Source organism: Mustela nigripes, chromosome 2, assembly GCF_022355385.1.
Source record: "Mustela nigripes isolate SB6536 chromosome 2, MUSNIG.SB6536, whole genome shotgun sequence".
Classification (NCBI taxonomy): Eukaryota; Metazoa; Chordata; class Mammalia; order Carnivora; family Mustelidae; genus Mustela; species Mustela nigripes.
In genome coordinates, this window is record NC_081558.1 from 9,545,372 (window position 1) to 9,567,684 (window position 22,313).

At 46.0% G+C, this 22,313-nt stretch overlaps 1 long non-coding RNA gene across 2 annotated transcripts in view; it reads right to left on the bottom strand.

Moving 5' to 3' along the window:
• LOC132009697 (uncharacterized) overlaps positions 1-20,032 on the bottom strand; it is a 42,473-nt gene extending 22,441 nt beyond the window's left edge. For both annotated transcript variants that reach the window (XR_009402040.1, XR_009402039.1), the window contains exons 1-2: positions 19,915-20,032; positions 12,999-13,014 (exon numbers count right to left, since the gene is read on the bottom strand). This is a non-coding gene — a long non-coding RNA (uncharacterized LOC132009697). The remainder of the gene's footprint in view (positions 1-12,998; positions 13,015-19,914) is intronic.
• Positions 20,033-22,313: the final 2,281 nt, after the last annotated feature.

Genomic DNA, 22,313 nt, shown 5'->3' on the forward strand with positions numbered 1-22,313 from the left:
AGGTTTGAATAATTTCAGCAGGTTGAGGGACATTGGGGCTGCCCCTTCTTGTCTGATACCTGCCCCTGAGGTGGTGATTAGGGCTGGTGGTCAGAGCAGGGGGGCTGGGATGTGAGCTCCGGGTTGGTTGGTTTGCCTATGAAAGGTGCATTTAGGTGCAAACTGTTTACTATCTCCAGGAATAGGCTAAGCCTGGGAGGTGCAGTCCCTCCCAGGTCAGCAAGACCCCAGATGTCAGAGCATCACAATACAGACAATAAAAGACATGGTTAGGGGCGCCTGGGTGGCTCAGTGGGTTAAAGCTTCTGCTTTCCTGGGATGGAGCCCTGCATTGGGCTCTCTGCTCAGCAAGGAGCCTGCTTTCCTTCCTCTCTCTCTGCCTGCCTTTCTGCCTACCTGTAATCTCTGTCAAATAAATTAAAAAAAAAAAAAAAAAGACATAGTACACCCTGACCTTGGGTCACACGACCAGCTTCAGTCAATGAAATGTAGTAAAGGAATCCCTGTGTCAGTTTCAGCCTAGACCTCTAGAGAGAGTTTCCAACTGCCCTCTCCTGTCCATTACCATCTTGGGGAGAGCTACTCCTTTGGCCCATGCCCCAGAATAGACACAGGTAGAATAGAGCTGAACCCAACTGCAGAGAGAAGCTTGAGGGTGAGTCAAGGCCACCCAGCGGACCCTCACCAGCAGCAACCAAGTCCCAACTGCAAAAATTGGAGTAAGGAGGGGATTCATTTGCTCTTTCCCTCTCTCTGCCTGACCATTTGAGCTGGGACATCCACCCTCTGTGCTCCTCGTTCTCAGGACTTCAGCCCCAGACTGGAACACACACGTTGGCTGTCGGCGGCTCAGGAATTTGACCAACGCCACATGGGGAGCTCCTGGGTCTCCTTGAAGATGGCGGATCATGGACTTCTCAGCCTCCATAACCATGTGAGACAACACCTTATAATATATGTCTTCCTATATAGATACAGATATTTGTTGATAGATTTCTCTCTATTCGTAGAGAGAGAGAAGTGAGGACGGCTATGGACTGGGGCCTATGAGTTGTTTCTCCAGAGAACTGTCACAAATAAAGGCTCGTCCTGACTCACAATGGCTTCCTCTTAATGAATCACATATGCAAAGACCTTGTTTCTAAGGTCACATACTGAGATTCCAGGGGCACACGACTTTTGAGGGGACGCTCTTCAACCCTGCACAGATAGTAAGTTGAAATGCTGAGCCAGGCCCTTTTTGGTCCCATGTCCTGGCCTCTTGACTCATCTCCGATTTCAGCCCAGAAATGGCAGAACATCACCATGCAGAAGTTCTGCGCGTCCGCCATGCCTCCCGCCTCAGGGCACTCTGAGGCAGCTCCTGTTTCTGCCTCAAAGCTTTTCTGAAGCCTCGGAAGCCTACTCTCCATGTAGGTGCGGCCAGAGGCAAGAGGGGATCCAGGCCCCCTGCGGGAACACAGAGCCAGTGGAGAATGAGTCAGTGAATGAGTTCGCCCCCTGGTTCAGTTGGTTAAGCGTCTGCCTGTGGCTCAGGCCGTGAACCAGGAGTCCCAGGATCGAGTCCCACATGGGGCTCTCTGCTCAGTGGGGAGTCTGCTTCTCTCTCTGCCCTTCACCCCACTTGTACTCTCCCTCTCTCTCTCCAACTCGGTCAGATAAATAAATAAAATCTTAAAAAAAAAGAGAGAGAGAGAGAGAGAAGAGTCAGTGAATGAGACTCTGCCCCATCCCGCCAATGGCCATGGTGAATGTGTCCTTACCAGGTACCCCCAGTGGGAACTGACTCAATAATACTCCCCATATTAACTTTCCCTCCTAACCTGCCTCCCTCTGTCAACTCCCCTACTGCTTCCTGAAACCACTTACCAAATAAACTGTCAGCAAAGGGAAACTAAGACACAATAGAAGAGAATGCTTTTGTTTTATTTTTGTATTTTTTATTTTAATTCCCGTGTGGGTAACATATAGGGCAATATTGGTTTCAGGGGTACAGTACAGTGATTCATCACTTCTATGCAACACCCAGTGCTCACCATAGTAACTGCACTCAGAATCCCCTCCACCGGATCACGCATCCCCACCAAACTCCCGTCTGGTAACCACCACTGTGTTCTCTAGAGCTAAGAGTTTGGTTTTGGGTTCTCTCTCTCTCTCTTTTTTTCCCTCTTGTTCATTTGTCTTGTTTCTTAAATTCCACATATAGGTGAGATCACACGGTATTTGTCTTTCTCTGACTGGCATTAGACGTTCTAGGCCCATCCAACAACGTTGTTGTTGCAAACAGCAGATTTCATTCTTTTTTATGGCTGAGTAATGGTCCATTGTGTATCTATACCACATCTTCTTTATCTGTTCATCAGTTGATGGACAGTTGGGCTGACTGCAGAGTTTGGCTATGTTAAGTAATGCTGCACAAATATACGGGTGCATGTATCTCTCCAATTTAACATTTTTGTATTATTTGGTTAAATGAGCAGTAGTGTGATTACTTGATTGGAAAGTAGTTCTATTATTAATTTTTTAAGGGACCTCCACGGTGGAAATAGAATACTTTTTTAATTTTTTAATATTTTTTATAAAAAATATGTTTTTATAAATTTGGTTCACATTCATTATTTTAAAATTATAATATTTTAAATTATTTTTTAAATTTTTTATTAACATATAGTGTATTATTAGCCCCAGGGGTACAGGTCTGTGAATCGCCAGGTTTACGCATTTCACAGCACTCACCATAGCACATACCCTCCCTAATGTCCATAACCCAACCACCCTCTCCCTACCCTTCTCCCCCTTGCAACCCTCAGTTTGTTCTGTGAGATTGAGTCTCTTATGGTTTGTCTCCCTCCCCATCCCGTCTTGTATCATTTATTCCTTTCCTACCCCTGAAACCCTCCACGTTGCCTTTCAACTTCCTCATATCAGGGACATTATATGATAATTGTCTTTCTCTGATTGACTTATTTCACTTAGCATAATACCCTCTAGTTCCATCCACATCATCACAAATGGCAAGATTTCATTTCTTTTGATGGCTGCATAGTATTCCATTGTATATATTCCAAGATGTGGTATATATACCACATCTTCTTTACCCATTCATCTGTTGATGACATCTTGGTTCTTTCCATGGTTTGGCTATTGTGGACATTGCTGCTATAAACATCCAGGTGCATGTGCCCCTTCAGATCACTATATTTGTATCTTTAGGGTAAAAACTCAGTAGTGCGATTGCTGGGTCTATTTTCAACTTTTTGAGGAACCTCCATGCTGTTTTCCAGAGTGGCTGCACCAGCTTGCATTCCCATCAACAGTGTAGGAGTGTTCCCCTTTCTCCACATCCTTGCCAGCATCTGTCATTTCCTGACTTGTTAATTTTAACCATTCTGACTGGTGTGAGGTGGTATCTCTTTGTGGTTTTGATTTGTATTTCCCTGATGCCGAGTGATGTGGAGCACTTTTTCATGTGTCTGTTGGCCATCTGGATGTCTTCTTTGCAGAAATGTCTGTCCATGTCCTCTGCCCATTCCTTGATTGGATTATTTGTTCTTTGGGTGTTGAGTCTGATAAGTTCTTTATAGATTTTGGATACTAGGTATAGATAAAGGATACTTGGATATAGATAAAGGATACCCTTTATCTGATTTGTCCTTTGAAAAGAAGACTTTAGGGGTGCCTGGGTGGCTCAGTGGGTTAAAGTGTCTGCCTTTGGCTCAGGTCATGATCCAGGGCCCTGGGATCAAGCCCCACATCAGGCTCTCTGCTTGGCAGGGAGCCTGCTTCCCCCTCTCTCTCTGCCTGCCTCTCTGCCTACTTGTGATCTCTGTCTGTCAAATAAATAAATAAAATCTTAAAAAAGAAAGAAAGAAAAGAATACTTTTAAAGGTAAGGAGTGATCATAACGTCAAATGCCATGGAAAGATCACAAGTAACCATCATAATGAGACAAGCAAATAAAAAGGTATTTGGGGGAAAGAATGCCATTTCATTTTTTTAAGATTTTTTATTTACTTATTTGAGAGAGAGACAGAGCATAAGCAGGGGGAGCAGCGGAGGCAGAGGGAGAAGCAGGCTTCCCACTGAGCAGAGAGCCCGATGTGGGGCTTGATCCCAGGACCCTGAGATCATGACCCGAGCAGAAGCCAGTCACATAACCGACCGAGCCAGTCAGGTGCCCACGAAAGCCATTTCAAATCCCTTCCCAGGGCAAAAGGAGAAGCGTTTAGTTCTATTCTGAAAATAGTGAGCTAATTCAAATTTACAGAGAGAGCATATAAATGGGCTCCCTCTATTTCTACCTGTCTTTTCTGTTCTTCCAGCATGTGGGTAGAGGGATTGGAGATAATGAAGAGAACAGAGTTGCTAAGGAGACACGGAAAAAATATGAGAAATTTTCATAATATGAATTCATACCTAGGGGCCAACCCATCCCACCTGTATTCATTCCAAGGGAATAAAAATATAATTTATCTGCTTAAAAAAAATAATAAATTTAAATCCAGGTATAAGTAAAATAAGCCAGACACAAAAGGACAAACGTTGCATGATACCACCTACATGAGGTCCCTAGAGGAGTCAAATTCATACAGACAGGAGGGAGAACTGCGGATGCCAGGGGGAGGGAGCCAGGAAGGGAAGTCAGCATTTCACAAGAAGAGCGCTTTAGATCTGGAAGATGGCAAAGCTCTGGGGAATGGATAGTGGTAATGGCTACGTGACAACATGAGTGTACTTCATGCCACTGAACTATACCCTAAAAATGGTTTTCAGTGGTTTATTCTATGTTATGTAAATTTTACCACAATAAAAAAAAAAAAAGAAGAAGAAGAAGTAAAGAAAAAACAGGGGCACCTGAGTGGCTCAGTCAGTTGGGCATCCAACTCCTATTTCTGCTCTGGCCGTGATCTCAGAGTGATGGGTGGACCCCGGAGTCAGCTCCGTGCTCAGCTGAGAGTCTGGGATTCTCTCCCTCTACCCCTCCCCAGCTCATGCTCGCCCTCTCACTTGCTCGCTCTCTCTCTCAAATAAATAAATAAATCTCTTAAAAAAAAAAAAAACGGTAGAAAGGAAACATTGTTTCAGGCAAGAACCATCAGTAGATGCTAAAATTAGCGATCAGAAGTTTAATGAGAAATGGGATATTTGCAAAATCTCAAAGCATCTCTCCTTCTCTGCAAGACCATCAGTATGTTACAAACTTCACAGTGGAGAGACCTAGTAGACACCACCTTAGCCAAGTTTTCTTAGACAATACTGGGATTGAACCAGTCTGTCCACTAGATATGAGTATCTCATCAATATTAATTTCCTGATTCTGAGTATCATAGTTTAGTTTTATAGGAGGTTACCATTTTATAGGAGGTTACCATTTTATGGAGGTAAACAATATATGGGAATTCTTCATGCTGTCTTTTTTATCTTACTGAGGGGAAACTCACATAACAAAATTAACCAGCTCCGAGTGCACAAGTCATGTAGTACATGCACAACATTGTGCAACCATTGTCTCTATCTAGTTCCAGGACATTTCCATCATCCCAAAGGAAGACCTGGACCCATGAAGCGGTCACTCCCCATCCCCACCTCCCCCAGCCCCTGGCAACCACTATTTCTACTCTGTCTCAGTAGATTTTCCTACTTTAGACATTTCTTTTTTTTTTTTTTAAAGATTTTATTTATTTATTTGACAGAGAGAAATCATAAGTAGATGGAGAGGCAGGCAGAGAGAGAGAGAGGAGGAAGCAGGCTCCCTGCCAAGCAGAGAGCCCGATGCGGGACTCGATCCCAGGACCCTGAGATCATGACCTGAGCCGAAGGCAGCGGCTTAACCCACTGAGCCACCCAGGCGCCCCTTAGACATTTCTTATAAAGAGAATCCTCGAGTCTGACTTCTTTCACCAACCCCCCGCCAATGTTTTCAAGATCCATTCACATTATAGCCTGTGTCCATGGCTGAATAACATTCCACTCCATTCTATGATCTCCTACATTTTGTTCGTTCATTGAAGGGCATTCCCACCTTTCAGCTATGGTGAATAACGCTGCTGTGAACATTTATGTACCCGTTTTTCTTTCCAATATACTTGCTTCCAACTTTGTGGGGTATATGCCCATGAATGGAACTCCTTGCACTATTTTTGCAATGTCTTCATAAGTCTGAGATTACTTCCAAACAAAATGTAAAATCATCATCACCATCATCATCCTCGTGGTCATCCAGGTAAGGGTGGTGAAGAAATTCACACTCCTGGAGCCAGTTGGAAGGAAGGGATAAGTCCAAGTTTTCCTCCTGAAGCAGCGGCTGAAAATCCGGCAACCAGGACAGATCTCCTGTGCCCTCCTGTGGGCGCCTTGTGCTGGAGTCCCAGCACGGCTCTGAGTTTGCGTTGTGAGAACCGCAGGGACTCTGAGCCTTTGCAGGCAAGAGCATCCTTTCCAGGCGAGAGCATCCTTTCCACCAGTGCGATTCCAGGCAGCAGGAGGGCAGGCAAACTGGGACGACACAGCAGCAGCCTGAGAGTGAAATACTGGATGAAACGCATGACTTAAGCAGAATGTGGCTTACACGAAAGGTTTCAAGAGCCTCCTGGGGGCTGCAGATAATCCTCTGTTTTGATCTTGGTGGTGATTACATGGGTATGTACATGTGTAAAAATTCATCAAGAGGTATACTTCAGACTTATGTATTTATGGACCTAAGTTTTAGCACTGAAAGCTTTTCCTACCCCTGCAGTTCTTCCCACCTCCAGCTAACTGCCCCTTCTCAGTCTCCAAGGCTTTCTGTCCACACTTTAAATTTGCCATAGTTATATATATACCAAGAGTTGGCAAGTCTTTTTCTTTAAAGGTCCGGGGAGTAAATATTTTCAGCTTTTGGAGCCAGATGGTCTCTGTCACAGTGATTCAACTCTGCCCTTGCAGTGTGAAAGTAACCAGACAATACATAAATAAATGAACATGGCTGTGTTCCAATAAAACTTTATTTACAAGCATGGGTGGGGGGCCAATTTTGGCCCTAGAGCCACAGTTAGCCGGCCTCTGGTATATACCATGTTTTAATTGCTTCATCTGTTTCCTCTATCAAGTGTAACTACCTTGAGGGCAAGGGCAAGTTTTTCCATCCCTGTGTCTTCACCTGGTCCACTGCCTGTGCAAAATAAATGACTGTCCACAAACAAATGAATGGGTAATTTAATTAATTACTTGCTCAGTTTGCACTTAAGTGAGAAGTGGGAGAAAAGCAAAGTTGAGTAGTAGTATTAGGGCATGGCAAAAGATGCAACCCCAACCCTATGCATACAACACCTTCGGGGAACCCCTATAACTATAGGGGTTCTGGTTATGGCATTCAGACTGTTTCCTGAGAGCAGGGTTTTCTTTTGGGGTGATAAAAATGTTCTGGAATTAGGGTGCCTGGGTGGCTCAGTGGGTTGAGCCACTGCCTTCGGCTCGGGTCATGATCTCGGGGTCCTGGGATCGAGTCCGCATTGGGCTCTCTGCTTGGTGGGGGGCCTGCTTCCCTTCCTCTCTCTCTGCCTGCCTCTCTGCCTACTTGTGATCTCTCTCTGTCAAATAGATAAAATCTTTTTTTAAAAATGTTCTGGAATTAGATAGAGGTGGTGGTTACACAACACTGTCAACGTCCTCAGTGCCATTGGATTTTTCATCTTTAACTGGTTAATTTTATGTTTTGTGAATTCTGGTTTTTTATTTTTAAAGTAAAAAAAAAAGAAAGAAAAAAGAAACCCTGCAAATTTGAAAACTTTGCTGGAAAGGAAAAACAAAGGCTCCCTCTGGCTGCTGTGTGGAGAATACACTCTACAACCAGGCCAGAGCAGAAACTTGGACCCTTCTAGATCCTAGAGCGTCAATCATTTTACTTCTGTTATTTCTGAATTATTTCTCGGTTTGGTCTGGGTGTTACTGTGACTGCTTAGCTTCCTTGGTCTTGGGATCTGCCCAGCAATAAGGGTGCTGCCACTGGGAAAGTTGGTGGCGTCCCCTGTTTGAGGATCTGAGAGGCACTGCCTGAAGTTGGATATTCGTGGCACTGGCTAACTCCCAACGAGGGCTTGCTCTGTACCAAGCACTGCCTAAACCCATTTCAACTTGACCGTACCATGAGCTGGTGGGCTGTTTCATCATTATCTCTGTCGCAGCAGACCCTCTGGTGACCCATGTCCCTTCCCCTCAGCCCCCTTGGCTTTCAGCGTAAGGGGACAGTTCCTACAAGCTCTGAGTCACCTCTTGGTGACAGTATCACATCTCAAGTCTACACCACATGGATACCCAGTTCCTACCACCCCTTCCAGCTCCACAGGGCAGCTTAAAAGTGGGGACTAAAGAAAGTGGGTGTACAGATTGCAGATCACATCGGCATAGAGCATGTCTCCTAGTAGGATATATTCAAGCAGACTGCTGTTCACCAGATGTGTCTCCCCAAAATGGGCCTGTTGAAAACTAACTCCCAACATGATGACAGAGGTGAGGGCTTTAGGAGGTGATTAGGTCAGGAGGGCAGAGCCCTCGAGCATGGGATTTGGGTCCTTGTATTTTAAAGACAAAAAAAATAGGCAGTGGATGCCAGAGGCTGGCGGTGGGGAGGGGACGGGGAATATGTGTTTCACAGGGACAGAGTTTCCATTGACAAGAGTCCTGGAGATGGATGGCGGGTACCACTGCACGACACTGAGACTTCATACGGCCGAACTGGACACTTAAAAATTGTTAAAACGGTCAATTTTATGTTATATCTATTTTATCGCAATTTTTAAAACTGATTTTCCAGGTATAAAACTGGGGTCCTATTTCTGCAAGCAGTTGTAGTAAAAAAAAAAAAGGGGGGGGGAGGGCACAACCTCAATATAATTGTGAGAAAAACATCAGGAGGGAAATTCTACAATATACATGGCCAGAACGCTTCAAAAATATTAAGATCAGTAAAGCCTGAAGGCATTCCATGGACCAGCAGAGACAAGCAGATGTGACAGCTAAGTGAAACGTGGTGTCCTGGGTGGGCTCCTGGACCAGGTACAGGAGATAGAGGACACTAGTGGGAAAGCTGGCAAATTCTTAAGAAGGTCCCTAGTTTAGTTAGTCGCATTACCCCAAGGTAGATTTCTTGGTTTCGAGAAATGTTCTCTGGTTACGTAAGATGTTAACACATGGGCAACTGGGTTAAAGAGTGTGCTGATCTCTCTGGACTTATCCTTGGACCTTTCCCATAAATGTAAAATTATTTCAAAACAGGGAGTTTAAAAAGAAAGCCTCCAGGTCTCAACCCTCAACCAATGGAGAATGTGATCCAGTGGACAAAAGTTTGCGGCTCCAGTTTTCAAGTGTCTGGTTGAGCTCTCCCTACGGCTCTACTGTTGGGAGAAATCTTTGTCCTGTGACACACAGCAGTGACCCCAGTAGCACACCTTCTCTTGGCTTTTCCTCCTCCTTTTTTTTTTTTTTTTTTTTTAAGATTCTATTTATTTACTTGAGAGTGAGACAGAGAGAATGAGAGAAAAAGCATGAGAGGAGAGAGGTCAGCAGGAGAAGCAGACTCCCTGCCCAGCAGGGAGCCCGATGCGGGACCCGATCCCGGGACTCCAGGATCATGACCCGAGCCAAAGGCAGTCACCCAAACAACTGAGCCACCCAGACGCCCTGGCTTTTCCTTCCTGGTCAGTCTCCCAGCTCTCTTCCTCCTACTCCTTGGGGTTACGTCTGGCGAGGACCACTCCCTTACCAAACTGTAGGGAGGTTTCTCGAAGCTCTCTTCCTGTCCAGGCCTCGTCCTTGTCCTGCTGAGCCCAATTTAGTAAGAATGCCCTGACCCTTGACACTTAACAGAGTTCCTCCTAGTAACTGTCCATCCACTGATTCCTCTACCTTGCCCATTGGCTATAAATCCCCAACTTCCCCTACTGTATCAGGAGTCAAGTTCAAATTTTTCCGCCCTCCCTGATTGCAGTACTCTTGAATAAAGTCTTCTTTGCCTGTTTAACATTGCCCCCATGTGGGTGCCTGCATGGCTTTTTGGGTTAAGCCTCTGCCTTCAGCCCAGGTCATGATCTCAGGGTCCTGGGATTGAGCCCCGCATTGGGCTCTCTGCTTGGCAGGGAGCCTACCTCCCCCTCTCTCCTGCCTCTCTGCCTACTTGTGATCTCTCTGTTAAATGAATAAATAAAACCTTTTTTATAAAAAATCGCCCCCGTGGGACTTTTCTTTGGCACCCCATGAGGAAAACAAGGCACAGAGAAGTTAAGGAGCTCTCCCAAGGTCACACAGCCAGGAAATGGAAGAGATAAAGCACTGGCCAGGTGATGGCCCAGCACCAGAATGTGCCCTCCTGACGACCACACTAGCCCACCTCTAACAGTTAAAGGATTTTCTGTTTTAAATTTCACCTACTTAGACCCAGTTTTATATCCCCATAGCTCCCTAATACGAACCCAAACAGCCTTCTTCTGCCAACTTATTTGAATAACGTGTGTAAAGCAGAGAAAAGTGACAGCTTGAAACTACTCTAATTTTACTTACAAATAATTGAGGTTGATTCATGCTGTTTTCTCTGAGACCTTCCCCCCACCTCCAAAAAAAAGTAAGAAACGGGTACTCTGATTGGTGTTGCCCAATGCCAACTCTGTCACATGTATCTGTTACAATTTCTACAACTCTCCCTCGAAAGCAACACTCAGAAGCAGTCAGTGGCAAAGCTAGAGTATAGTAAATGAGGGATATTCCGAGAGAAGAGAAAGTTCACTTTCCAAAACAGATGGAGACAGAAAGTTCCGTGTTCGGTGTTAAGAAGTTCATTAACAAGCCAAGAAAGAAAGGAAGAGAGGGAGTGCAGGAGGGAGGAGAGAAGGAAAGAGAAACACTAAGTTGCTATAACAGACACCCCCGAAACAGGGCAGTTTAAAGAACACAGAAGTGGGTGGCTGGGGGGCTCAGTTGTTTAAGCGTCTGCCTTTGGCTCAGGTCATTATTCCAGGGTCCTGGGATCGAGTCCCACATGGGACTCCCTGCTTGGCAGGGAGTCTGCTTCTCCCTTACCCCTCCCCCTGCTCATGATCTCTCTCTCTCTCTCTCTCTCTTTCTCACCCTCTCTCACACAAATAAGTAAATAAAATCTTTAAAAAAAAACAAAACTGAAGAACATAGACGTATCCACCTATGTCAGGTGATGGCCCTCAGATGTGTGAGGCAGGGGTGTGTGCTGTGCGCCTCTGGTCCCGTGGGGCCCATGTTCTTTCCATCTCCTTGCTCTGCTACAGTGTTCAACTCCTAGGGCTTCTTTAACAGAGGGCCATGTACTAGATGGCTTAAAACATGAGGAATTTCTCTCACAGTTCTGGAGGCCAAGAGTCTGAAGTCAAGGTGTTGGCAGGGCCATGCTCCCTCCAAAAGCTCTAGGGGAGGATCCTTCCTGGGCTCTTTCCACTCCTGGTGGCCCCAGAGGTTCCCTCCACATCTACTCCAACCTCTACCTCTGGTTCCACATGGCCTTCTTCTCTCATTTGTCTCTGTAACGTCTTCCTGTTACAAGGACACCGATCATATTGGACTAGAGCCCTCCTCTTAAAGACCTCTTCTTAACTTGATGATATGTGCAAAGCCCCTATTTCCAAATAAGGTCACTACCAAGGCGGGGGAGGAGGTTCCCACACCTCCAACCAATTTTCTAATTCTTCGGACACCAACTGGGTATCCAACGATTCAAATGAATTCTGACACTAACTACCCAGAATTTGCGTCAGACCCCATGAGTTAAGGGCTCAGTGCCACAAGACTGTCCCCACTTTGGATGCCAATCACAAGTCCCAAGCTTCCCATTCTTCTGAAAAACCGTCTAGAAGTTAGGAGTTCCTGCAGTGCCCTACTTGGGTCAGTAATTTGCTGGAACAGCTCATATGACTCGGGGAAAACGATTTAGTTACTATTACTGGTTGACTATAAAGGATATCATGGCTATAAATGAGCACAGATGAAGAGGTACACAGGGTGAATTCTGGAAGGGTTCCAAGGGCAGGGGCTATGTCCTGTGGAGTTAGGCGGCACCACCGTCTTGGTACCCGCATGTGCTCACCAACCTGGGAGCTCTCCAAACCCCATAATGTAGGGGGTTTTATGGAGGTTTCATGACGTAAGCATGAGGGATTAAATCACTGGCCATTGGTAATGGCCTCAACCTCCTGCCCCTCCTCCTTCCCCAGAATTAAGAAGGATGAAGATGAAAGTTCCAACCCTCTCTCTAATCATGTGGCTGGTCTTTCTGGCAACCACCCCCCACCCTGAAGCTACCTAGGGCCCCCCGGCCCCCAGTCACCTCATTAGATTAAAAAAGACTCTCATCACTCTGGAGATTCCACCAGTCTTAGATGGGTCTCGTGTCAAGTACGAGGGACTAAAACCCAATATTCTAACAAGAGATGCTTCTATCACCGCTATCACTCAGGAAGTTGTAAGGGTTTTAAGAGCTCTGTGCCAGGGCCGCCTGGGTGGCTCAGTTGATTGGACGACTACCTTCAGCTCAGGTCATGGTCCCAGAGTTCTGGGATCGAGTCCCGCATCAGGCTCCCAGCTCCAGGGGGAGTCTGCTTCTCTCTCTGACCTTCTTCTCGCTCATGCTCTCTCTCACTGTCTCTCTCTCAAATAAATAAATAAAATCTTTTAAAAAGAGAGAGAGAGAGAGAGGTAAAAAACAAAAACAAAAAACCTAACTGTGTGCCAGGAACCGGGGACATAAACCAAATATACACTTTTTAGATCACAAAATTACAGTCACATTCATGAGTACGAGGGATGAGGACTTCAGCATATCTTTTGGAGGAACACAATGCAACTCATAAAAGCTGTCACCAAGGACACTGTCCCCACTGCAGGACTAGTGCTGGCCTGGGGGGATACCTGTGTTCTAGCTCCAGAAAAAGGAAAGAAAGCACAGAGGAGCATTATACCTGGTGTTTTGAAGGCCACAACCAGACATGGCACATCTTACTCACCCCTGCTCATTTTCCACTGGAGAGACGGGTGTCCCACGGCCACCAGCGAGGTAAGCAGCAACAGGTCCATCATTATGGAAGGAAAGCAAACAGAAACAAATTTTTGGAAGACAGCTGCCATCTTTGCCAAAAGGGGGGTAAGAGGCAATAATTGAATAAATTCAAACCTGTGTATAATTTTTTGTAAGATTTTATTTGACAGGGAGAGATACAGCGATAGAGGGAACACAGCAGGGGGAACGGGAGAGGGAGAAGCAGGCTTCCTGTGGAGTAGGGGGCCCGATGCAGGGCTCAATCCCAGAACCCTGGGATCATGACCTGAGCAGAAGGCCGACTCTTAAGGACTGAGCCACCCAGAAGCCCTCTGTGTATCACTTTTTTGAAAATTGTTACTTTGAATCACTTGATTTTCAGAAGAGTTGCTGCAGACTGTAAGGAGAGTCTCCTGCACTCTGTGGCAGTTCCTTAGTTTTTTTCTTATTTTAAGATTGCCGGTAACAGGGGCCCCTGGGTGACCCAGTCCGTTAGGCAACTGCCTTCAGCTCAGGTCATGATCTCGGATCCTGGGATCAAGTCTGTGTCTGGCTCCCTGCTCAGTGGTGAGTCTGCTTCTCCCTTTGCCCTTCCCCACTGCTCCCCGCTCCTATGCTCTCTCTTCTCTCTCTCTCAAATAAATAAAATCTAAAAAAAAAAAAAAAAAAAGATTATTTGTGATATATTTTGTAGACTATTAATACCTCAAATTGGTTTGTCTGATGTTTGTATCAGTTTTTATAATAGCATTTTAATTTTATTTCCTTTAACATTAACAGTCGCTTGCTTGCAACAGATTAAATGATAGACATGGTTTCCACATATTTTTCTAATAGGAATAAGGTGTTGACACTAAGATTTCAACACTCTTGCCTGTTTTCCCTCTAGCTATATGCTTTTGTGCAACTTCCTGGAATAGGAGTGTATTTGTGAAGGAACAGGTAAAATATTTTAACCATAGCTAAGGGTAAGGTGGTGCAAGGATCACAAGTTCTGAGCACTGTGCTATGAGTTTCACGTGTTTCTCCCCATTTACCCTCACTGTACCCTGTGAAGAGCCGGTATGTGAGCCATTTTGCAGATTAGAAAAACTGATGCTGAGTGGTGATATAATTTGGGATCAACACAGTCAGTCAGTAAGTGGCACAGGCAAGGTTTAAATCCCAGCTTCTCCACTATGCAGTGCTGCTCATCAATTATAACAGGACCCTTCCTCCTCAACCAAAAGCCAAGCACAAAATATGTCTGCTGTGTTTCTTCAAAAACCACGATGACCCAGTATTCATCTTCAAGGGGCTTACAATGGCGAACTGCCCCCCCCCCAATTCACTATCTCTTTATTCTATTTAGTAATAGAACTTCCTGGATTTTAGATTGGGGGTGGAATGCATGAGCCCCAGCTGGAAAGTACATTTCCCAGGAACCCTTGCAGCCAGGTGTGACTACGTAACTATGTTTGAGTCACTGTGATCCCAGCAAACACATGAGAAAGTTGGAGGTCATCTCCTTAAACACAAGCTATTTGCCCTAACTTCCTCCTCTCCCTTTCTGTTGGTTTGAACTTGGAAACGGAGGCAAACAAGCTTTTACCACGTAGATGAGGACAACCCCTAGGGGACAGAGGAACAATAAGATGAAAGGAATCTGAGGCCCCAGAAGACCTGGTAGAGCTGAGAAAGAGAATTAATACCCACCCCTTTGCACTGTGTTTGCTTTTAACGGAAGATTTGGGTCCACATGAAACCTGTGACATGCATTAAATGGAATGACATTTAAAAAGGTTGTTATAAGCATTCCGTAAAGCCTGAAGCCAAGCAACCGGTTATTGTGAAATTATGTGCAGCAAGGCACATACAGAAACTTCCCAACTTAATGCAAACAGAAAAAGGCACCCACTCTAAGACACCAGCTAGAAGGTGCACTGTCCTCCAACTTGGGAAACATAGCTACCCTGGATTTCAGCCCCTGAAATCCTGACGGATTCCCGTTCTCTCGGCCAGGCACAACCCTCAGTCAGGTTGAGGGAGAGGTCTTGTATCTAAATGAATTTTATATAAAGTGAGTAGTTGTCAGGCACTGAGGATGTTTTCTATTTAAAGAAATTCTGCTATGAACTTCTTTGCAGAGACTGCTTTCCTAATGGAGTTAGTCACCACTGAGTCATTTCTGCAAAATTCAGATTCATGATTTGGTCTAAGCACGATCTGGCCGGAGAAGTCAGATAAATTATAGATGCCGTAAATAAATTATAGAGTACTCAAAGGCAGAAAAGGAAAGAAAAAGTGACATGTGAAGGTGAATGGGATGGACTCTGGAAGTTCTTAAAGTGGTCTCCACCTGCCCTAATCCTGGCCGGGATCCGCCCCCCCCCCCCGTTATCATTTAATTAGCTGCAGATGCTCCTGGGGATAGGAAATCAACCTTTGCCCAGTTGGAAGTGAATGAACGAAGGGACGATGAACAACCGGAAGAAGTTTCACAGAGTTTGGGCCAAAGACCGACCATTAACGAACCAAAGGGACTCAGGGGCTTTTTGGCCCCGCCCCGGTTGCCCGGACAACCGGGCCCGACGCCAGGGCTGAGCCTCAGGCGTGCGCGCATGCGCCTTGGACCCAGCCAGGCTAGCTCCCAGCCAGGCTGTCCCCGCCCCCGCCGCCGGGAGCCTAGCCCAGCCGGGAAGTGGGATTTCAGGGCCCCGGGAGGGAGAAGCTCGTCTACACCCCCCCAACCTTGGTGCTGAGCGCCTTTCGGAGAGCTCTGGAGAACAACCCCCTCCCGCCTTCTAGCCCGGCCCCTTCCCTCAAAGATAGGAGAAAGTGCTCCAGTTCGGTAGCCCCTCCCCCAGCCTCAGTTTCCCCATTTGTAGAAGGTGGGTTCACAGCCCCTCTCTCAGAAGCTGAAGATTTAGAAAATTGAGAGCCAGGCGGCCTCCGTGGGGAGCGCTCGCGAGGCCTTTGTAGCGGGAGTGATGGGGTGAAGTGCTCTCCTAAAACAGCCCTAAGAGGTGGGTGTTATCATTCTCCCCATTTTACAGGGAAGGAAACTGAGGCCTAGAAAAGTGAAGGGGCCCACCCAAGGGATTCAGCAGGTGCCTGGCAGGACTAGGAAGGGAAGATGCCCACCTTAGGGTAACCCGACTGGAGAATCTGGGGTGAGCCTTTGTGGTTTGGCAGGGGTGGGGAGAAGAAGAGCAGGGAAAAGCAGCCCTGAATGACTGGACACCATCTGGACCATTATCAGGATGGGGACAGTGTTGGATTTAGGAGCCCAAAGATGCTAACCTTTGAATCAGTGCCTTTGCTGGCAAATTTTTCAGCCCACATGGCATCCCCCACCATGGTCAAGGCAGCCTACCCAGTCTTCCAACCCGAACTTCCATTCTGGGTTTCGTGCCTCTACTGCAGAGTTTCTCAACATCAGTACTAGCGGCATTTAAGGCCAGATCATTCTTTGGGGGGCAGGAGTGGGGCTGTCCTGTGCACTGTTCGTGTTTAGGAGTTTATCCAGCCTCTACTCACTAGATGCCATGAGAGCTACAACCCTCAAATGTCACAACCAACCCAAAGTATCTCCAGACACTGCCAGATGTCCCCTGGGGGGGGGGGGCAAGAACCCAGTTGAGAACCACTGACCAGAGCCAAAAATCAAAAAGATATATTTGTCAGTTTTCACTAAATAGATTTTAAATTCTCTCACCATTGTTCTGTGCTCTGAAGTATATGCTATATTAATTCTCTCTAAATGATAGGCAGATTCTTTTTTTTAAGAATTTATTTATTTATTTGACAGAGAGAAATCACAAGTAGGCAGAGAGGCAGGCAGAGAGAAGACAGAAGCAGACTCCCCACTGAGCAGAGACCCTGATGTGGGGCTCGATCCCAGGATCTTGAGATCATGAGCTGAGCTGAAGACAGAGGCTTTAATCCACTGAGCCACCCAGGCACCTAGGCAGATTCTTAAAATAGCCAGATTTTCTGGAAACTAGTTGTCCAATTGGAGTTTATTAAACAGTGGATGTGGATGGACAGTTCAACTGAGCAAACCAAGCACTGGCCAAGACAGGAAACCTTGGGTCTGTCCTTATTTCTGCCATTACAGGCCCCATGGCTTTGTCACTTAACCTCCTTGGACTCATTTTTTCCCCTCTGTCAGATGAAAATAGTGAGATGATTTCTAAGGACCTGGAAGCACTCAGATTCTTTTTTTTTTTTCTTTCTTTCTTAAGATTTTATCTATTAGAGAGAGGATGCCCAAGCTGGAGGGTGGGGGCAGGAGGGCAGAGAGACAAGCAGACTCCCTGCTGAGCGCAGAGCCTGACCCTGAGCTCAATCCCAGGACCCAAGACTATGACCTAAACTGAAATCAAGAGTCGGAACCTTAACCCATGAAGCCACCCAGGCGACCCTTGAAGTGCTCAGATTCTGACAAGATCTTCCCCTCCCCTCGCACTCCTTGGAGTTATTAAGGTCACCCACCTCCCTCCCAGTGTCCTCTTCAGACTCTAATGTCTTTTGTTACTTCTCTCAGCCTCCAGGCTGGGACCCTCAGACACATCTTTCAGAGTCAGTTTTTCCAGGTTGTTGTTACCACTCAGACAAATTTAGTATTATTCCTGATTCTAACAAGTAAATTATGGTGGTGTTTAACACGCCAGTGGCAGGGGCTTGTTTGTGGGAAATTGTGGTATTTAAGCACCAGACACCCTGGTGTTTCCGTGAGGAAAAATAAAATGAAATTAAACACCGGCCTTGTAAAATGGTCCATGATGTGCTGCTAAATTATAGGAATGTCCCAAGCATCCACATAAATTATTCTGACCTAGTAGGATTCGTACAAAAAGACATAGATCAGCCCTTGAGTTAATTCTCTTCAGCACCCACCTGCCTTTCTATGCACTCTGCAGTGGCCGGGTTGGGGTAATAGCTCAGAAAATTCTATGTCCTCTCCGCAAAGAACAGGAACTTGAAATAAGGAATTGAGATCCTATTCCTAGAGAATGGTCTGCCCAGGACAATCCAACCTGAACCCACCAGAATGTAAGCTCAGGAGGGAAAAAAAAAAGACGGATTTGCATACAGCTTCATCCCCGGTGCTTAGAACAATGTTAGATACCTAGTAACACTCAATAAATACTTGTCAAATGAATGAAGGAACGAAGAATACCTGGCTTGTTTGGGTAAGTAATGAATAAAGACGATCTAAACATTTTTGCTTGGAGTTTGAGACTATGTTCTACAAAGTATTGGTGAAGGCGCCTGGGTTGTTTAGCGTCTGCCTTGGGTTCCGGTCATGATCCCAGGGCTCCCTGCTCTACGGGAAGCCTACTTCTCTCACTCCCACTCCCCTCTGCTTGTATTCCTGCTCTCACTATCCCTCTCTCTCTCTCTGTCAAATAGATAAACAAAATCTTTAAGATCTTAAAAAGAAAGAGAGAGAGAGAAAGAGAGAGAAGGAGGAAAGGAAAAGAAAGAAGAAAGAAGAGAAAGAATCTCTTTCTCTTTCTCAGGAAATGTACAGACATTTCCCTCTCTTTTTGCCCCTTCCCCTCATTTCACACCTTTTTTCTCTTACCCTCAGCAGTACTCATTGGACAAAGCATCTCCTGCCTCATTGGGTCTGCTCTGTGTGAGCAGTGCCTTTCTGGTGGGCTGTATTTACACGTGCTGTTGGTGGCCAGAGACAACACTTGGCCAGAGACACCAGAGACACCCGTTGGTGTCCTTATTATACAGGACAGAGGGTGGGGGTGGAGGTAGGGGCTTTTCTGTGTTCCCCAAACCTGATTCCTGCACACCGCCCTTGCCATGTTGCCCCTGGTCTTATCCCAGAAGTTTGCTCCCTATGCTTGCGTTTGCTGTTTGGAAACATCACCTTAACACACACAACGCCAAACAGGTGGATGCAATGAAGAAATGTCATTTGGGAATGGAAATTCACAAGCAAACTTCGTGCTGATGCCTTCTATCCCAAGGGGTCAGATCCTGTTTCTTAGCATTTTTATGTGTGTTTTTACTAGAATCCATCACAGAAGCAACAAAGGGACAGACTTCCTCTTAAAAAATGTCAATAGTACTCATTTCTTTTGGACAATTACTTCTTTTTTTTTAAGATTTTATTTATTTAACAGAGAGAGAGAGATCACAAATAGGCGGAGAGGCAGCCAGAGAAAGGGGGAAGCAGGCTCCCTGCTGAGCAGAGAGCTCAATGCAGGGGCTCCATCCCAGGACCCTAAGATTATGATCCGAGCCAAAGGCAGAGGTTTAACCCACTGAGCCACCCAGGCACCCCTAGACAATGATTCCTTAAGGTGAAGAATCATCTGTAGTAAAAATCTGTATTTGTCCCAGAGGGTGATACAGGTAGGGGAACTCCAACCCTTTCATATTTCAGTTATCTCAACATAACAGTTATATCAAACCTAACTCCCACACATTTTCAAAAAATTTTAATTTGTCCTAATCATGGTCTTACAGGTGACATCCTGGATACAATTCTTTTCTTCGAGGCCATTTCTCCTACAGAACAATGTTTACTATCATGAATGGAAACAGTACCTCAACCTCAAGGTGTCCTCAATGCAGAAGACCAAAAGTTAAAAGTACTGGTTTTCTGGGGCGCCTGGGTGACTCAGTGGGTTAAAGCCTCTGCCTCCGGCTCAGGTCATGATCCCAGGGTTCTGGGATTGGGCCCCCCCACCCCCCACCCCTGCATTGGGCTCTCTGCTCAGCAGGGAGCCTGATTCCTTCCCTCTCTCTCTGCCTGCCTCTTTGCCTACTTGTGATCCCTGTCTGTCAAATAAATAAATAAAATCTTTTTTTTAAGTACTTGTTTTCTCATTTAAACTTTGATAAACATCAATTAATTTATACAGTGTAAGGGGCACCTGGTTGGCTCAGTCGGTTAAGCGTCTGCTTTCAGCTCAGGTCGTGATCCTGGGATCTTGGGATCCAGACCCACGTCAGGCTCTCTGCTCACTGGGGAGTCTCCTTCTCCTTCTGCTCCTTCCCCTGCTTGTGCTCTCTCTCTCTCTCTCAAAGAAATAAATACAAATTTTTTAAAAAAAATTTTATTTACACAATGCAAAAGTCAGGGGGGGAGCCTATTTGCTAAGCCAATTCACCACACACAGAATCTAGAAGGACCAGGCATCATGCTAAGTGCCTTCCCAACATTATCCCGTGAAACCTCTCCAACAAGTTAAGGGTCATTATTTCCATCTTTAGCTAATGAAATTGAGCCATACAGTAGTGAATGACTTGCCCCAAGTCCCCAAACTAAGAGGCCCTTGACCTTAGAAATAGGATCCGTGTGTGTGCCAATAGCAGGGATATGGGCTTCAACTTTGTGTCAAGAACTTCCTGAAGCATAGATCCTGCCTCCTCCTCAATCATTCTGCCCTTATCCCCAAAAGCTGCACCATGATTCTGGAATGCCCTTCCCAGCCCACAGCATTCTCTTTTCTTACTCAAAATGTTTTACAAATTCATTTATGGCATTCACAGCATTCATTCCCACGAGCAGAGCCAAGATATTCCACTTTATGTTTGAGCAAACAGAGTTGAGGTCCCCAGAGTTAGAATTCAGCTCCCTTCCTGCCCCTTTCCCAGACTGGCTGATTACCCTCCTCTTTCCTTGGCCCTACAGGACATCCCTTGGCCCGAGTTTGACATCTTTATAGAACAGTCTCTTCGTATCTCAGGCTGATGTTTGCGTTTCATCACCTGCCTTGTGTGTGAGTGATAAAAGAGGTTGCACTTGTCCCTTGACAGCCAAAGATTCTCATATCTCCCCTCCTCTAAATGGTACAAGGTGGAATTTTATGGCTTTTCCAACACTATTTCTTCATTCACGTTCAGGACAAGGATTCAAGGAAAATGCAGATGTGGGGGATGCCTAGGTGGTTCAGTCAGTTAAGCATCTGCCTTTGAAGTTCAGGTCATGATCCCAGGGTTCTGGGATTAAGACCCATGTTGGGTTCCTTGCTCAGCGGGGACCCTGCTTCTCCCTCTTCCTCCTGCTCCCCCTGCTTGTGTGCTCTTTCTGACAAATAAATAAAATAAAATCTTTTTAAAAAATCCAGACGTGGTAGGCAAGATTTCTGGGATTGAACGCAGCTCTGCAGCTCCATCTTGTCCATCAGGATCTGTGAACATTACTCTGCCCCATTGTCCCTTCATCCAGCTCAGGAGTCACCTTCCCAGCGGTCTCGTCTCATGCCTGTCCACTCCCAAACACTCCACTCTTGTTAAAGATTCTTCCGAGTTCCCATGGCCCTTAGGTTTAGGGCATATAACCCAAAGCAGCATAGCTCAGAGGTTAAAGGAACAAAGTGTAGCATCAGCAGATGGAGATCAAATCCTCCACCCCTCGGGGCGCCTGGGTGGCTCAGTGGGTTCACCCTCTGCCTTTGGCTCAGGTCCTGATCTCAGGGTCCTGGGATCGCGAGCCCTGCATCAGGATCTCTGCTCAGCGGGGAGCCTGCTTCCCCTTCTCTCTGCCTGCCTCTCTGCCTACTTGCGATCTCTACGTGTGTGTGTGTGTGTGTGTGTGGTCAAATAAGTAAATAAAATCTTTTAAAAAGAAAATCCTCCACCCCTCACTAGCTGTGTGGCTTTGGGCTAGTTACCTAACTGTTCTGGGCCTATCCCCTCATCTGTAAAATATGAAAGATAGAGTATCCATTTTCTAGGAGCAGCATTATCCGAGATGATAGCTGTAAGTGAGTGGTGAGTGTGATGAAAGATGCCTGGAGAGTTACCAGCACTTAATAGGCTGCACCATGATCACGTAAGAGCTGGCTTGTGTTGACTTTACAACAGGGCCTAGCAGCGAACAATATAGTAGCAGTGGTAGTAGTGTTGTCAGCATTTCTCACACTGCCTTGATAAATTGCCATTTAAAGTGTCTGCCTCATCGAGTGTGTCATTGGCTTTCTGAATCTCATACACTAGGCACCTAGTAAACGGCTGCTGAATGACCAAATGAAGAAACATTCTGTTGGGCCCTACTGGGCATGAAAGTAAACTCAAAAGCCACTCCTTGGGCGCCTGGGTGGCTCAGTGGGTTAAAGCCTCTGCCTTCCGCTCAGGTCATGATCCCAGGTTCCTGGGATCAAGTCCTGCATCGGGCTCTCTGCTCAGCAGGGAGCCAGCTTCCCTCTCTCTGCCTGCCTCTCTGCCTACTTGTGATCTCTGTGTCAAATAAATAAATAAAATCTTAAAAAAAAAAAAAAAAGCCACTCCTCTGTGCAGAAGGCACCTCCAGGATGGTCTGAAGACTCAA